The sequence below is a fragment of the Antechinus flavipes genome, chromosome 5 (genome assembly GCF_016432865.1).
Source record: "Antechinus flavipes isolate AdamAnt ecotype Samford, QLD, Australia chromosome 5, AdamAnt_v2, whole genome shotgun sequence".
In the NCBI taxonomy this organism is placed as follows: domain Eukaryota; kingdom Metazoa; phylum Chordata; class Mammalia; order Dasyuromorphia; family Dasyuridae; genus Antechinus; species Antechinus flavipes.
In genome coordinates this window covers 141,439,718-141,451,848 of record NC_067402.1, presented here as the reverse complement: position 1 = coordinate 141,451,848, position 12,131 = coordinate 141,439,718, and positions in this window count along the sequence as shown.

Below are 12,131 nucleotides of genomic sequence, written 5' to 3'. Positions count from 1 at the left end.
CTCAGGTCCTCCTGATTTCAGGGCTGGTGCTCTATCCACTGTACCACCTAACTGCCCCTCATGCAGAATTTTTTAACCTGGAGTCTACAGACTTCCTATAGACTTGCAGACAGATTTTAGGGGATCTGTGAACTGGATAGGAAAAAAATGGATCTTTATTTCAATTTACTTGTTTTCTTTTGTAATCTTTTGTATTATGAATTAAAAAGTCTTCTTTTGAGAAGGGTTCCATAGGGTTCATCATATTGTCACAGGGATCTATGATGCAAAGAAGGTTAAAGACCCTCTGATCTGATCAGGTCTGGCTGATGTTTTGGCTCTGGAACAAAATTCCAAACTATAGTAGAAATGCTGGTAGTGGAAGAAACTGAACTCAATGTTAATTAATCAGTTCTCTTTTCTTTACCTTTGGAAATATGACATCCAGTTTTTTGTCTTTACATGAGAAACTATAAAGGGATTTGATCTGATATACTGCACTAAGTAGCATTTGTAATCTTGCCTGAGTCTCCAACTCAAAAGTAATCCTTACACCAGTGAACCAGTTTAGACTGTAAGCATCTTGAGGATGGAGTGGGTGGTCTTTTGCCTCTTTTTGTATTCTTAGTGATTAGGATAAAGATTGGTCCATAGTAAGTACTTAATAATTGTTTATTGATTGATAGATATATGTTCACATACATATATCTATACATATACATACACATTTCTCAAATATCTACCAATAAGGATTCAAATTTATATAGCATTTTAAGCTTTGCAAAATACTTTCCTTACAACAGCTTTGTGAAATTGATAATGCAATTAGCATCCCCATTTTACAGATAAGGAAACTGAAGCTTTGAAAATGTAAGTGACTTTCCCAAGCTCATATTGCTGACAAGTGTCTGAAATAGGCTTACAATATAGGTGTCCCGACTCAAAGTCCAGAATTTTAATCTGATTCCTCTAACTCTAAATTCATGGGGAAAAAAAAAAAAAAGGACAAAGTTCATCAAAGTAGAAGATATGCTTCAATGAGATAATTCTCAAATCTCTGCTTGACTTTGATGGCAAAATTGGCAGAACTGAGACCTAGAAATCAGCTGTTATGACTTGTAGTACCCGATTGGTCACTAGCTCATCATGTCACCTGAGGAGGGACCTGTACTCTGGGACTGAAGTTCCTCATTTGTAAAACTGGAGTAGATGCCATTTAAGGTCCCTTTCAATTCTGGTCTCATCACCATTATACTTCTGTCCTGAGACTAAATCTATGAACTTATTTAAAAGTGCTATCATCCACAATGTTTTTATCTATTTTGAAAAACTGGCTGCTTAGTTAAGAATTTAACTCATGTGCAAATCTGTAACTAGATGAAGATCATCTGAAAGTTATCTTTGTCTTCTGGTATTTAAAAGACACCGATAGAACCCTTTCTGTAGATTTTAAAAAAGCAACAACAACAACAAAATCAAACCTGGAACCCATTTAGTTAGGATAATTAACTAAAATGGGAAATGATGATCTGGTGGCTGCAAGTTGTTTTGTGGGTGCCTTTTTTGGTCCTTGATTCATAGTATTGTGGAGAATACATACCTCAAGTAGGTAGGTGGTGCAATGAATAGAATGATATCCAGGAAGACTGGAATTCAAAGCTGGACCGGATACTTAGTAGCTGTGTGACCCTAAGCAAGTCACTTTACCCTCTTTGCCTCAGTTTTCTCATCTGTAAAATGAACAGAAAAGGTAGAGAGGGAAAAGGCAAACCATTCCAGGATCTTTACCAAAAAAATAAACAAACAAACAAACCCAAAGGGGTCTTAAAGAGTTGGACACTACTGAAAGCAACTCATTAACAACAACAAACTTACCTCAAACACCACAATTGCCAGTAATAGCCCTGGGTAGGTATGAGGGGTAAAAAGTCAATTATGTAATGTATTTTTATTTCTCTTAACTGAAATCTAGAGCACCAAATTATAAAACTTGAGGATCATCTGTGCCATTATTTCCCAGAAGAGGGAACTCATCTTCATAAGTTCAAATCTTGCCTCAGTCACTTACTAGCTGTGTGACTCTGGGAAAGTCACCCCTGTTTACCTGTTTCCTCAGTTGGGCAGAAAGTTGCCCAATGCTGCACAGCCAGATATTGGGAAAATTGAGCCTCAGTTTAATGTTCTTATCACTGGATTTCATTATTTCCTGTTTTATCCTGGAAAGACATTTCACAGCTCTGGAACTCCCCTCTGTGATCTCTGTCTGCCTGAGAAAGTCAGAATTAGTTTATAACCTATAGCACAAATTCAAGGAAGTAATAACTGGAATAAAAAAACCCAATAAAAACTCTCAGAAGCTAGTGCTGAGCTAACAAACACCTACTAAGATAGGAAGGAGATATTTTTCTGATAAGGGTGTAGCTATAAGTGTTTTTATATATATATATATATATATATATATATATATATATATATATATATATATATATAAGTGTTTATATATATATATATATATATAAATATATATATATATATATATTTTTTTTTTTACCATAGTTAGAGTACAGGCAACTGAAGCTCAAAGATTAGAGGCTAACCAGCTTCTAGATCAGAAATTGGCAAATTGTGCTTCTGTGGCAAGGGTTACCGAAGATGATAATGCACATCATGTTGTTGTTCAGTCATTTCTGTCCTGTCTAATTCTTTGTGACCCATTTGGGGTTTTTGTGGCAGAGATACTGGAGTAATTTGCCATTTCCTTCTCCAGCTCATTTTACAGATGAGGAAATTGAGGCAAATGGGGAAGGAAGATAATCATAATAACATATAAATTTAGGTGACATGTGAGAGACAGTATAGTATGAAGCTTAGGGAGCTGGTCTCAGGAAGACCTGAATTCAGATTTCTTCTTTAATACACATTGACTATGATCCTGGAAGAAGAGAGACTTTGTGTGTCCTGAGAGCTTAACTTGATATTTTGCCTATAGTAGGGTAATGCATATTTTAAAATTGAATTAATAATTAACTAATAACATTTAACTGACCTTTCCTAGGGGTGTTTGCTTTGTAAAAGTGAACCTTTAATGTTGGAAAAAGTAAGATCCAAGAATGAAGCTATAATGATAGAATGGTCCAGGCTGAGTGGATATTTACTGGCAAAGGATCATCCTATTTTATCTACTTGGCTAAGTTTGGCTTTAGATACTATATGCAAGATTGTAGGAAATGATTAATTCTTTTTATCCTCAGTACCTAGCATAGGACCTGACGTAAAATGGATGCTTAATAAATGCTTCTCAATTGATAAACAGAAATTCATTAGATATGAGAGAGAGGTGAGTTTTAGCTTTCACAGGGGTAAAAATGATCCTTTCTGAAGAATATGCAGGGAACTTAGTGGGTTGTAAAAACAGTTTGATGTGGGGAGGAGAAGCTAGTATAAATTGGGAAGGAGCAGGGCTGCCAGGACTGAATATGTTGCACATTTTTATGTCTTTCTTGGCTATATGATTAGTATTTGTTGATTATCTCTAGCATTCATTATAAAATGGGAATCTCAAATAAAAATCATATCTAAAAGGGTTAGGTATCAGTCAGTCTAAGACTAATCAACCAAAAAATTACTCATTACGTATTAAGACAAGAATATAATGATTGTAATTCTTAACAATATATATATATATATGTGTTACATGTTCAATACATGTACAATATTAGACAACTTGTGAACTTAGACCATGAATTGAGCAATTCTGTTATTTTCAACTCTGTAGGAACATTCAGTTCTGGACTTCAACAGTATGAATGTAGTCTCCTCCTCTAGGTAGCTGCAGCTTTCCTGAATCAGTTATTCTAAAAAATATAGCTTTTGAATGAAAAAATGTTGCAGTTTGGGGTATAGTCATCAGGAATATCCCAATCTTACTCTGCCTTCATTAGATCTCTTTTGGAGTTTGTGTTCAGTTCTGGGTATCATAGTTTTTTGTTTGTTTAGAGATTTGGGTTTTTGGATTTTTTTTGGAGGCAATTGGATTTAAGTGACTCATCCAAGATCACACAGTTATATTTGCACTCAGGTATTCCTGACTCCAGCGCTAATGCTTTATCTACTGAGCCACTTAGCTATCCCTGGCTTTATATTTTAAAAAAATATTGGTAAGTTGGAGGATGCACAGAAAAAAAAGCAACCAAGATGGTGGGAGGCCTCTGTTCTATGATTTATGAGGATCACTTGGAGAAATTAGATATGTTTAGCCTGGATAAGAGAAGACTTGGGGGAAAGGGAGGACAGGGTGAACATGATGACTGTCTCCAAGTATTTGAAGGGTTATCTGAAGGAAGAAATTAAGTTCTATTCTCTTTGATTCCAGAGGTCAGAACCAGGACCAAAGAATGAAAATTACAAGGAGAAAAACTTAGACTTAATGTGAAAAAACTTTCTAACTATTTGAACCATCTTAAAGTGAATGGGCAGGTGATGGATTCTGTCTCCTTGGATATCTTTCCAAAGAGAGTGAGTCACTAATTTTTAGGCGGTGATTCCTTTTATATAAGTTGGAAATGGTCCCTGTGTTCTCTCTGAATTCTCAAATACTGTGATGAGCAAAGGATAGAGAAGTAAGCAAACCTGAGGCTCTCAGCCACATCTCTTCCTTTTACTTCATCCCCTTCCTTTGATTTCCCTGTCATTATCCAGGCTCTGGGAGATAGTCCTCTGGGCCTCCTCAGCCCTATTTCTGCTTTGAACCAAATTTCACTACAGCAGCCTCTTAGTTTGATGAATGGTCACCAGTCTCTTCCCTGGCTCATCAATGAATGAATATAAATGAAAAGTTGCTACCTTTAAAAAATTATCTTGTGTGGCTCTCTTCAACAAGATGATTCAAACCAGTTCCACTTGTTCAGTGATGAAGAGAGCCATCTACACTCAGTGAGAGAATCATAGAGTATGGAACAAAAAAGAGCATTCTCACTCTTTCTGCTGTCATTTGCTTGCATTTTGTTTTCTTTCTCAGTTTTTTCTTTTTTTTCCTTCTTGATCTGATTTTTTTGTGCAGCAAAATAATTGTATAAATATGTTTACATATATTGGATTTAACATGTATTTTAACATATTTAACATGTATTGGACTACTTACCAGCTAGGGGAGGGGTTGGGAGGAAGGAGGAGAAAATTTGGAGCAGAAGATTTTGCAAGGGTCAATGTTGGAAACATTACCCGGGCAAATGTTTTGTAAATAAAAAGCTTTAATAAAAAAATTATCCTGAACTATCACTGCCTCTAGAGTATTGTTTATAACTTCTCAGTGAATCCTTGTTGTTAAACCAAAAAGCTCACAGCAAAAAAATCTCAAAATAAAAGATAAAGAAGAAAATTGGAAAACAAAATTGTAGAGTGGTCTAACATAATCCATCCATTCCCCCCACCCCCAGTTCTGATTTCTTGCCAAATTTTTCTTGAAAGGCCAGGGATATGTGCTTAGAGAAGGTTTGTTACTTGTTTTTAAACAAAACAAAACCCTCAAATCTTTAGAACTGTCTCAGGAACAGAACATTCCAGAAAGGATTCCTTTTTTATCCTCTGAGGTGAGTACTTTATTTACTGAGGAGACTGGTACTGGCTGGGAAAAAATGGTAATCTTCTTTAGGGGTCAAAGTGATAGGACTTAAGGATTGGAAACATAAACAGACCATAGAAATCCGTGAGAGAGCATATGTAGTTTATATTGGGAGAGGTTTAACCAAGTTTCAAGACAGAAAGATATAAAGTCACATTAAATATCAAGAATAGAATTAAAAAAAAACAATTCTTTATATATTACTCTTAAGCCTAAAGACATACAGTGTTTCTGATTACTTATTCTATTATGTTAGCTATCTCTAAGCTAAAAAAAACACATGTATATGACTATGCAATGAACTTCACCAGATAGGATCTCTTCTCAATAGATTCCTTCCTATGACCTTTACTTTGGAATCCAAATCAATATCCTGTCATTGTAACGCAATGCCTGACATATCATAAGTGCCTGTTAAATGTTTATTGATTGATTAATTTGGGGAGGGCCATATATTATGACTCTTGTGTACTTATTGTCCATCATGCATGTGACACAAAGTCATCAAAAACTTGAGAATGTAAATTTTAATTTGATAGTGTCAATGTTCAATCTGGATAATTTATATCCTGACTCATGGCTTTTGTGAACTGAATTATCCAGTTTATCTGTCTACATGAAGCAAATCAATCTCTACTTTGTTATATCAGTGAACTTCAAGTTTTGTATCTAAAAGTAACTCCTCCTAGATGTAGGAGACTGAAGTCTACTAGTTCTTTCCCTTTCTCCCTTTCTCTTTTTCTCTCTCTCTTTCTTCCTCTCTCTCTCTCTCTCTTTCTTTCTCTTTCTTCCTTTCCTTCCTTCCTTCCTTTTTTCTTTTCTTCCCTTCTTCTCTTCTTCCTTTCCTCTTGTCCTCCTTTCTTTTCTCCTTTCCTTCTTTCTTCCTTTCCTCCTTTCCTCTTTCCATCTTTTCCTCTCTCCCTCCCTCCTCTCTTCCTGCCTCTTTCCCTCCTTTTCTCTCTCCCTACCTCCTTCTCTCCCTTCTTTCTCTCTCCCTCCCTCCCTTCTTCTCTTCCTCTGCCCTTCTTCCTTTCCTTCTTCCTTTCCTCCTTTTCTCTCTCCCTTCTTCCCTCTTTCCCTCCATCCCTTCTTCCCTCCCTCCTTCCCATGTCTCCTTCCCTTTCTCCTTCCTTTCCTTCTTCTAGCTCTAGCTTTTGCCTTGTCACTAATCTGCAGAGTGACCTATGTAATACAAGTCATTTAACCTTTCCCTTTTAACTCATCTGCGGAATGATGGGGAGAGAAGTAAGGATAAAGACTAGATGATCTCTAAGATTGTTTCTAGCTCTAAAATTTCATTATGCTCTTATTACAAGTTATTATAAAGCATGTGTAATTAGACCTTAACCTTTTAGCCTGACAAAATAATTCATACATTTTGAAAGGTAGAATTGGAGCAAAATAATTACTATCAGGCTCACAGAGAGACCAAGACAATTTCCACAATGGCAGACCAAGGAGGCAATTTCCAAAGCAGAAGGCCATGGCTATTTTCTAAGACACCTTCTTGCCTCATGCAAAAACCTTAAACCATGGAACAACTTGCAGGAAAGTGAGGTTGGGGAATATAGGGCTTTAGTTTGATCTTTGTTACATTCTCATTATCAGAACCAGAACATAGGCCACCCTTTTCCCACATTTTGCTTTCTAGGGATATAAATCGTAGGAAAACGAATTCTTCACTCCCTCTCAAAATCATTTTGTTCCCCACAGGTCCTGGCTACAACCAGGTCAAATTGCTGTTAGATCCCTCATCTAACAGCATTCTTTTCCACTGGGATGGGACCAACCCTCACCTTATCTTCCTAAACCCATAGGATATGTCCTTTATCAATGTGAATTTATCTGGTCCTCACTGGCTGAATGGATTTCTCCATTTTCCATCCTGCTCTTCTCTTGGTTATCTCCTTACTCCTCTCAGGACTGTCTTTTGCCTTTCTTTATATCTCCATCACTTAGCATAGTGCCTGGCACATAATAAATGCTTATTGATTGACTGACTTTACCTGTAAGACTTAGTTTCTTCACATATTAAATGAGGATGATAAGATCGACTTTACAGGGATGTTATGAAAGTCAAATGATATGATATTTGTTAAGCATATTATAAACCTTAAAGTACTATGCTACTAAAGTACTATACAGTATTCTAAAGTATTAATGCTACTATATAAATACATTTCATGATATTAATAAATTATAATTCTAGATATCTTCCTTTCCAGTTCCTTCCATTTTTTTTGGTATTTTATTAAAATCTGCTTTTTCCTAACTCTTGCCCATAACTTTTGACTGTCTTTTCTGGGATCTCCTGACCCAAAGGGCCAAGAGGCAGAACTTTTAACTCAGAATTCTAGGAGGAAGGCTGAGACAAGAAGCTAAAGCAGAACTTCTTAAACTTTTCTTACTTGTGACCCCTTTTCATCTAAGAAAAATTTACATGACCCTAATATATGAAATAAGTATACAAATCAAACATTTACTGATAATAAATCATAATTTTGTGACCCCCATATTCAGGTACAAGATTCTACATGACATCATGACCCACAGCTTAAGAAACTTTTATCTAAAGCACAGACCTTCCTGTACTTGATTGAAGCAGATTGGAGGAGACCAAGTTGTTTGAAGTGGATGGAGAAGGCTATAAGCTAGGTACCAATGCTGAAAGAAGGTTCCAAAGGTCCATGGATGATAATAACAAAGATTGAAACAGAATATAATGAACATCAAAGGAGGAGAAGTAGTCAGAGAGTAAAGGGTCTGAAAGTGGCAATGGAGAAACAAGAAATATACCAATTCTTCCTGGTCCTATGTATCCAGGGCTGCGAAAGAAGGAGCAATATAACTTGTAGTATGTGACAAAAGATGTGATGAAGACTTGGGAGAAAATTAGGGTTCAGTGAGTACTAGAAGATGGAGGGAACTTGAAAAGGAGAATAGAATCTCAAATTTAGAGCTGGAAGGACTCTTGCAGTTCATCTAGTTACCCCCCTTCCTGCAATCTCCTTTTTCCCCTTTCCCTCCCACTTTACAAATGAGAAAATGTAAGCCCAGAAAGGTGGAATGAATTACTGAACTTGGTGGAACCAGCATTCCAACATGGGACCTCTTACTCTAACTTCAATAAGCTTTCCACTATACTTGTCAAGAAGAAGATTTGAGGAGAGTGCAGTAGGAAGGGAGGAATGAGTAGGAGGACAATTAGGGTAGCAACAGATATGACAAACTAATCACAACAGCTAATCCTGTCCCAATATCTGGCCCACAGTGGGTAGAATAGCTATCACATGAGCAAGGGAAGGAGGATTATTAGGAGGCTAATGATGGAAAGGAATAGACTGAAGGCTTTGTTGTGGGCCAGAGTACTAATAGAACATTCCTACACCATCGGTCTACTTCTAGGACTGAAGTAGACAAATAAATTATTGAGTCTTGGGGAAGTTTCTGATAGCTTTGTCCCTAGGTGGATTGGATTGATCCAGAATCTTGCTGTGGGTCTTTCTGGCAAGGACAATATAAAGTCAGCTGTAAGACTCTAGCTGTGAGTTCTTAAGATACTAGTGAACTTCCTTGTTTATGAATTTTAATCTTCTTGTCAGAAGTTTTGACCTTCCTGTAAACCACTTTTTAACTGGCTTGGGAACTGCTTTTACCTAGGAGTATTTGAATATGTTTTTTATTAAATGGATTGATTATTTGAACATTTGGGCTCTGATTCATTGTTGTTTTTGTTGTTTTATCTGTACAGTATCCGACTCTGTGACCCCCTTTTTGGAAAGCTTTTTCAGATCTTTCTAACCTGTGATGTCCTTCATCCCCAACCACTCTGTATTTATTGATATATTAATATCAATTAATATTGATATATTATTGATCTATACATCTCTTTATATTTATTTTGTATATTCTGAATTATTTACCAGTTACTCCCATCAGAATGCAAGTTCCTTGTGAATAGCAATTGTTTCATTCTCTGTAGTCACTTTTCCAGAGTCTAGCATGGTCCTTGGCTACTGATCAATTGATCTTGGTTGCTGTTATCTATAGATCTCCAAGTCAGTCTTTCTCCTCCTTTACCAAGTTCAGTACCCTGCTCACATTGTTTTCATCCTAACTCTTACCCTGATTACAGTATCCTGACTTCCACTTCTCCAGCCTTCTCATCTTCAGTGATCCTTGTCTTCACTTCTCCAAGGGAACTGACACCCCCGGAATCTGATGCAATGGCATGCAAGGAAATTGGATTTAAGAGTGGGAAGACTATGCAAGGTCACCTGCCTCACTTTCCCTTCCAGAGCCGACTGACTCCAGTAGCCAGACATAGATCAATGTAGTGTGCTTTCTAGAGCCCCCATGCTGGGGTGCCAAAATATACTGTCCAGACTAGCTTTCTGGAGGATCTCTGGACCAGCCTTGAGTCCTTGGTCTTATTGGAGGAGTGATGAAGGCAGGAAACCCACAAGAATTGTCAAAGATGGAGTCCTTTTATTTCAAGTCCTCTCAACCCCTAAATACCTTTACATCACTACAGCATACTGAGCATGTGCTAACTATAAGCATCTTGCTATTAATATGTAAATGTCTCTTTTACGGCAAGTATCTCCATTTCAAGTAGAACACAGATTTCCCCCTCCCCCCCCCAGGAAGGGTGAGATGCCCCAAGGGGATATGGGGAGTTGAGCCAGACATTATCAGCAGGTACTCTCTGGGCTAAAGGGTTCCCCTACTGTCTGTGGCTCTCTACAGAACAGAATGACTGCAGCTGGCTCTTCTGTCTTCAGTCTACTTCAAGTCTGCATGAGAAAGATCCATCCATTCTTTAGACTACATCTTCATTCTCTCTTATCCCAATTCAAGCAAATTTGTCCCAAAGGCCCAAATTCCTTATTGTTCAGTTCATTATTGTTACATTTGTTCAGCCCCCTATAAACTTCTAATTCTTGCTCTGTGAATTTATATAATGTGCCAGAAGACAAAATAAAACATATACAACATTATGGTGTCATGATGACTGGAGACCCTGAGATTTATATGATTTGGATTCGGTTCCTTCAGGAAGAAAAATAGGGATGAATTTGGCAATTGACAAATTTGTTTAATTTTCATATAGGGTAAAAAGGACTTAGTCTCGATTTCTAGGATTTTGACTTGTTGAAATAGTTTGATTTGAACAGTTTCTTTTCATCATCCTTTCTCTTTATTCCCCTCCTTCTTATTGTTAAATTCTCTATTTCTATTGATAGACTGGATTTGGGATTTCATTTGTTTCGCATTTATGAAAGTCATATGAATAACACCTTTGATGGCAGTGAGCAGCATTAACCTTGATAAATATGATACCCACTCCCAGCTGCAATTTTTCCATTTTGCAGAGGATTTTAACTTGACTATAGCCTGATTTCTTTTAGGTTAAGCAATGGGGGCTAATGCTAGCTTCTTTCTTTCCTGTTAAGCAAAAAAGAATGTGGCTTTTTTTTTTAAAAGAAGGCCACTTAGCATTCCTCTAAGACTGAATTTAAGGTTCTAGTCCCTGGATGATACCACCTACTTTTTCTAAGAGTCAGTGACTATGGAAGTGCAGACCTTCCACAGACCAAAAATGGGTAATGTTTATTTTATACTCTGACTAGGATAGACTCAGAAGGAAAAAAAAATCTCTTCAAGATTTCTGCTTTACTTTAACTCTGTTAATATGTGAACGATAATAAACTTTTGTGACTTTTCAGGGCGTATGTAGGTGTGTAGTACAATAAGAAATGTTTTTTTTGATATGTTTATTGATTCTATTTTAAGTAAAATAAAATTATACAGAAGGTCATTCTTGGGATAAACACATGACTACTTTGTATAACATAATCTTTGGCCCTTTTGTGACCTGACTTTTCTTCTTTCAACAGAAACTGAAAGGCTCCCCACTGTCACATATATCTCCATAAACAAATTCCGTACAATCACACATAGACAAGAAGCTAACTAAAATGAGCTTCTCCTTTCCTTTCTCCTTTACAAAACCTTTACAGATTAAGCACATTTTAAAAAGTAATTTGCTGTTAGGAATTCCAGGCTTGCCTCCTGCTAAAACTTTAGCTCTCCCAGCTGGCATTCTCCCTGCTCTTCTACTTAATATGGTTTGGCTGTTTTTGTTGTCTTTTGTCCTTTGTTCTCAAGGAGGGCCATAAAATCAGGATAGAGATGCCCTGACATGCAGGTGAATTGGATTTAAGTGAGAGAGGGCTGTGCAAAGTACCCCTCCAGAGCCATCTGTGTCCAGTGATAAGATATAGACTAAGATGCCTGGAGATGGGCCTGGATGAAATGGGAAACCTTGGCTTTTTTAAACTTCAGCAGGCCTTGGTTTGACTGAGAACACCCATTTAATGATTAAGACTACCATGTTTTCCCGATAATAAGACCTATCCCGAAAATAAGCCCTCCCTTTACTGTGTAAGATTCCTCTAAAATAAGCCCTCCCCCAAAAATAAGCCCTATTGAAATTGCTACTGTAGTGAAGGTGATCCCCTGCGCTACA